This window comes from Phaethon lepturus, unplaced genomic scaffold (assembly GCF_000687285.1).
Source record: "Phaethon lepturus isolate BGI_N335 unplaced genomic scaffold, ASM68728v1 scaffold848, whole genome shotgun sequence".
In the NCBI taxonomy this organism is placed as follows: Eukaryota; Metazoa; Chordata; class Aves; order Phaethontiformes; family Phaethontidae; genus Phaethon; species Phaethon lepturus.
Window position 1 is genome coordinate 19,977 of NW_010555255.1, and position 6,471 is coordinate 26,447.

Genomic DNA, 6,471 nt, shown 5'->3' on the forward strand with positions numbered 1-6,471 from the left:
ATGCTTTCTGTGGAGATTTTCTGTGTCAAATATTTTTTTATAAATTTATTACAATGTGGGAAGGCATAGGGAGATTTTTAAACCTCTAAGAATCGTGTTTCCTTTTTAATATGTATCTCTTTCAGCAGTACCTTTTTTATAAGATAGCATATTTTACTTGTAGTAAATTAGTCTCTAAGTTGTAATTTCATAGCTGTGGGGCTGATATTTAGTCTTTTGTAACATGCAGCTAAAAATGGAACTTTATTTTTACAGATGCAGATCTCAGGTAAATGAGCTTTAGGACTGTAGTAAGGACAAGTAGCTAAGACGTGTGCCTATAATACCCTTGTTCTATGATACTTAAGAATGCAATAAAAATGACATTATTGTTTCCTAACTATGTCATAGCTATATATCCGTATATATGTATACGTACATATATGTATGTCTGTGTGTATGTTTGTGTATATAGACACCTATACATGTGTCTGCATGTATACACACACATACCCATGTGTGTGTATATATATATATGGGTATCCTGGATGTTTACAGCAATTTAGAGAATGCGTAGAAGAAAGCTAATATGGGAAGTTATTTTTGGGTAAAGAGTATAGTTACATACGTGATTTCAGTGGGGGCTATCCAAATGGCAAATAACAGAGCTGATCATGGAAATTGTTTAATGATTTTACAAATTGTCCAGCTAGTTCTTGTTTCCCTTCATCCCTCTGCATGGGGATAAATCATACTGTCCTACAGGCCTCTGTGAGATATTCAAACCTGCAAACACTTACTACCATAGAGTAATTATAGTTAAAACCAGGAATATTGAACTCCACTGAGTTACTCACAGTATTACCTACAACACACAGCAGGAGGGCCAGTGGAATAGAGCACAGTGTCAAGGAGCTGTTGATTTTAGAGAAACTTTGAGCAGAACAGCAGGATTTGGCCCCTTGCAGGCAAGTTATTAACAATATGCACACAAGAAATGCTTGCAAAATGTTGTAAATCACATCCCCTTCTTGCACAAAGTTGTAATTGCACTTTTTGATCTGAGAAACCTGTAAAATCAGTTACATGCATTTCCTAAATACACAGTTGTTCTCCATCTTTGTATCTAGCATTGGTTTTAATTCCACCAAGGTGATCATTTCAATTTAGATTATTTTTTAAATCATGAGCACCAGGAAAATAGAAGTGTGTCCAGAAAAGTAATTGAGATTATATCACTTCTATTTTTTTCTTTAAAAATTTAATTAAAAGGTATCCTTTTTTTGTGAGAGTGCAAATTAAATAAAGGAGTCAAAAAAGTAAGTTGGTTAAAAAATTTTCACTTTCTTTATACACTGCATGTGTAGACTTTGTAAACATGTTCGGATATCTGCTTAGAACATACGAACTAAACAATGTTTTTCAAGAATAACCTTACATGTGTTTCTTGCAATGAAAAATGTTTTTCACTGAATCTAACATAAAATTCCCTGTGATTTCTTGATGGTTTTTTTTCACGAGAAATACAAGGTGTTGACTGTGTGAAGAATGTCTAAATCCAACTAAGTATTTAAGAACTGATGGTTCTTGCCAGAAAACCAACACTGTCCGTCACAGTGATCAACATTTTGTCACTACTCCCTTTTACCCCCCCCAGGCATCTCTTTGTACCCCCTTGTTCGAAACGAGATTGTAAGCCCTCTGGGGCAGGGACTACGGTACTTTGGCTCTGGGTTTGCACAGTGCTAATAGGATGCGATTCTGGTCCACGAGTAGGCACTGAGGTGCTATAATAATACAAATAATAAATACTAATAGGCTCACTTGTCTCTTATTCGCCCTCCCCCCCACTTCCTGAGCGCAGCAGAGATGCGAGGGACAGATGCAGAGCTTGGTGGCTCTGATCCCCGGGCGCTGAGCCTCGGCAGCCGCGGGAGCAACCGGGGCTTTACTCGGACTTCTGCCGTGGCCGTAAGCCCCGTAAGGAAGCTTATGCTGGCAAGGGATCAAGTGTGGTGGAAGCTCAGCCCCACTTCACGCGCTCCCCCGCCTCACCCCATCCCTCCCATCGCTCTGGGAGAGGAGCGTGTGCGAGGAGGTGCTGCCGGGCTCCGGCGAGGTTTCCCGGCAGCTCAGCCTGCTCGTACAAAGAAAAGTCTCTGACCCAGTTCGGGCTGGTGTGCGCCGGTGTCCCAGAGCTCGGCGAAGCAGGGACATCTCTGCATCGACTTCAGCGGCACACACCAGCGATCTGTGAAGCTGGCAGCCAAGCGTGGTGGGAAGGGAGAGGTGCAGAAACCCATTCACAAGTTCTCGTTTGTGCCCGGGATGCAGTTCGGGTTATTTGGGCTGTAGTTCAAGTGTGTTAAACTGGCGCGGGGTGAGGGGTGGGGGGGCGGGCAGTAGTCCTGTCTCCCCCACCTCCTCTGCCGCCCGTGTGCCAGTACAAACATTTCTGAACCCTTCCACTGGACCAGATGAGTGAAGTGATCTGCCTGTAAAGTACCCCAGTAAACAAAAAAGGGATTATTTTACAGACAGATCGTTTCCCCAAGCCAACTCAGCCCCTGGCCACCGCGAGCAGCTGATTCAAGTGGGGAGCGAGGGGACAGGCAGGACGGCTCCGTTCACAGACGGTGCCACATAACACCAGTTCAAAGTTTTCATCACTGCAGCCTGTATGTATTTGACTACACATACTGACTGAAATAAACTGTACCAGAGTTTGTCCTCCCTTCATTTTTTCTTGCTAGCCAGCTGAAACGTTGCTCTCGGCGTGCGTGTCCGGCAGCTCTCCGTGCGACTGCAAGATTCATAACGCAGCGCATCAGCCAAAAACTTAAATCCCCCAAAATGCTTACACGTGTGGACTCTCTTCCCTACCAGCTGTTGTAAAACGCTGCAAATGTTTTCCGCTACATACACGACGGAGTGCCTATGTGCATCTGTAATTAGGCATCCAAGACAGATTAAGATTTTCGCCCTGAACAGCGGCACAAAGATGCCCATGCTCTGAAAAGCGAGTGTTTCCTTTAAATGGTGCTCAGCTTCCCAGAGCTACCCCAGGTCGTGTCTGCATCCCTCACCGGCTCTCTGGTGGAGAACATTTTATACCTCCAGGCTTGCTGGCTTGTCTCAAATGGTGCTTTCTGGTAGAACAAAGAGCAGAAATAGCAGGAAACTCCAGGAAAATGATCGGTGGATGATTCCTTTGCCATCTGTCTTGTTGAGCTTGTCAGATTTTACAGAACAAGTATCGGCATGTTTCACACATGCTGAAGGACTGGTATTTTCCCTTCGATTACACTAGCTAATCTCACAGTATTAAAGAAATTTGTATGTTTTGGGGCACTTACCTAGGGGCCCAAAAGGCAGTATTCTCCATATTTCATCTAGAATTCGGTTCCTGTCGGCAATGGCTTCAGTTAAAGCAATAAAAATATCACTTACCGCCAGCCATTCTGCTATCAGTATTAGAGCTACACTGGTCCCTCAGCAAGGCTGGATCTGTTCAGTGTATGCACAGGAGATGTGCAGGGGGAACTTTGAATAATGAAATAAGACTTAAGCCACTTTATCAAATTAATACAGACCGCACCTTTTTTCCTAGTAACTTCCTAGAGCTACCAAGACTGTTTAAGTTACTTGTTTTCCTTTATGCCAGCATGGAAACTATACAAAAACGTGCTCGCTTTCAGTACTATATCACCAAGGCTGGAAATGTAGAGAAATCAGAATTAAAATAGTTTCTATTTTACAGTGTGTTACAGCTAAGTCTTTCATAAAACATCTCCTCAACACTAAGGAATGCGACAAATCATTCCCCAACAGCGGAAAGAGGACTGTCCATTTTCTTTTAATCCATGCACCAGACATGACAATAGCACTATAGGATACTGCATTTATATGCATGCTGTGTTCAAGCAGCAAAAGAACTACGTTTATTCAAAACAGGAATAACTGTTGACACTAACTCTGGATTTCCATGGGTTTTGCTGCTGAAGTCTTAATTTTAAAATGCATTACAATAGTGGGTTTGCACTTCTGTACTTCACAGCCCCTTACATTTATACACTGAATTCTAGAGCAAAATGGATTGGAGGTCGAAGTGTGCCCTTTCTCATCACAGAGGGGGAAGGTACGTATTTCACAACACAGAGGAGCAGAACTCTGTATCTCGGCATACCAAATGTTACTATTTTAGTCACAAAAAATCATGTGCTGTTTCCTTTGTATAATGCTATGAAATCTGTGCATACAAACAACATACTGCAGTTCAGCCTGGTAACAAGACAGACAGACAGACCCACCTCATACAGACGGTACGAGAGTTAGTTAATGTACAGTAGCCTCTTCAATTGCAGTCGCTTCTATGCAATTACTGAAATCCGTTCAATCACACTGAATACTTCAGTGCATACCCTAATACACAGCATCTATACGTTCATTCTCTGCAACCTTTCATGCACACTAGCACCGCGAGTTCCATTAGTATCACAACGTAATACACTACGCTTTCTTCCGCTAGCTACCGACTTTCAGTTTTACTAAAAGCTGTTATTCTTTTAGTGAATACTCGGGATTTTTACAATACAGACATTAAAACTATTGCTACCCAATTCACTGAAATGGATGCAAAATTGAGGTCTGAGTCTTCTTGCCAACACTTACTGGGATGAATTGGATAAATCAGTGGAATAGCACCTGTTTGCAGGAGAAAAAAAAATAGCCAAAACCATGTTTCACGGGCAGAACCTTCCAGCTGTTCGCAGGGAGGGAAATCCTCCTCTGGCTCAGCGATGCCCAGCTTGCAACGTGGAACATTAATCCACTCCAAAAGGAGCATTTTCTTCTTCCTGGGAGGAAACCCTAGCAGTTACAGTCAAAATCACTGCTAACGGATATGTGCCAATACTATTTGAAAAAAATATTATTCCTATACTTCCATGCAGTCTTATTTTTCAGTATTAATTGAATGGTGGAACAATAATATTTTATTTATATATACATATATATAATAGATGCAAACTGAGACTGGAATAGTTTTTTTATTTACAAATTACTCATGCAAAGGCTCACAAAAATTATCTTAAAATTTCCAAGTGTTTGTATTTCCAGCCACCTGTCACAATCGAATTCTAAGTATTAAAGAGTGGAAAGAAAAACACTTATTCAGACATGTTTGCAAAGGTAAAAGAGCTCACAGACGCATTCTCCGCACAGAAAGATTATATTAGGTATTAAAGAGGTCAGTAGGCAAGGGATAAAGTTTATCACATTAAGCTGGAAACCTCTTTAAGTGTGAAAGGTCTGTGTCTTTTAACAGTGCTTTTCTTTTAGCCATAAATACGCAATGGTGGTATTTGAATCTAGGGCTAGTTGAGAAAAGAGGACCATGTATGAAAGTGCACTGTTCCTGTATCAGTGACGCAGAAGTCCTTTGAAATACTATTACTTTAATGGTCACTTATAAGACCATGAACTGGATATATTCATGGTGGAAATACTGGTTTATTCTGTTTTGAAATGAATTCAAGCATTAGTAGCCAAGTCGACAGACAACATGCAACTAAAATCAGAATTCCATCACTTTTGTTTGTCCACTGCAATAAGTGACACATTGTTCTCCTGAGAAACACAGATATTCTCTCTTGCCAAGCGTTGTTTAATGTTGGCCTTGTTGAGCAGTACCACCCCAGAGGATGCCAGTGAGCCCAACTTAAGAAAATGGGGACCAAAGCCTCTACTGGCACAAGGGGACACAACTTTGATGATGCTGCAAAGCTCAGGGCATGGCGTGACTACCACTGTAACTCAGCAAAACTATCGATTCTCTTTGTTCTAAAATAACAGCTAACAGTCTTCTGCTATACAAATACTTACATCCATCAGGTGACACGTAGTCAGGATTTCTGGAGACAGTGGGTGATTTTAAAGTGTTATTTCAGGTGATCAGCATGCCTCAGGGACATGCTTAACATTTCAGACAAATATTTTAATGATTCTTTTACTGTAAAATATAGTCATCATTATGCATGGATGTAGAAACTTAGAAATCTAATGCTGGTTCTCCCCTGCCTTGCACCTGGTGTAATCATTTAGTATTTGTAAAAGGGACAAGATATGCTACATGAATAGAATATTAGTTATTTGCATTCACTTTTCAAATGTAGAAATAAATATACAATGTACAAGAGCTCACCAGTTTTTAATACTGTGTTTCCAAAGTTTAGGAGAAAATCACTTATATTTTACAGGAGATTTTTTCAGATGTACTGTATCCCGGCATTATTTCATCTAGACATAAAACAGCAGTGGGAGGAGGAATTAGTCTTACAGATGTAACCTAACTTCAAAAGAGATTAAGGCCAGTTATTTACACCATCGTATCCCCCACTGACTTGCTAGTCTGTAGTAAATCTGAACCTAAGTGTACATCTGGAAATAAACAAGAAGACATGAAAGTCATTATCATTCATATAGACTTTCTAA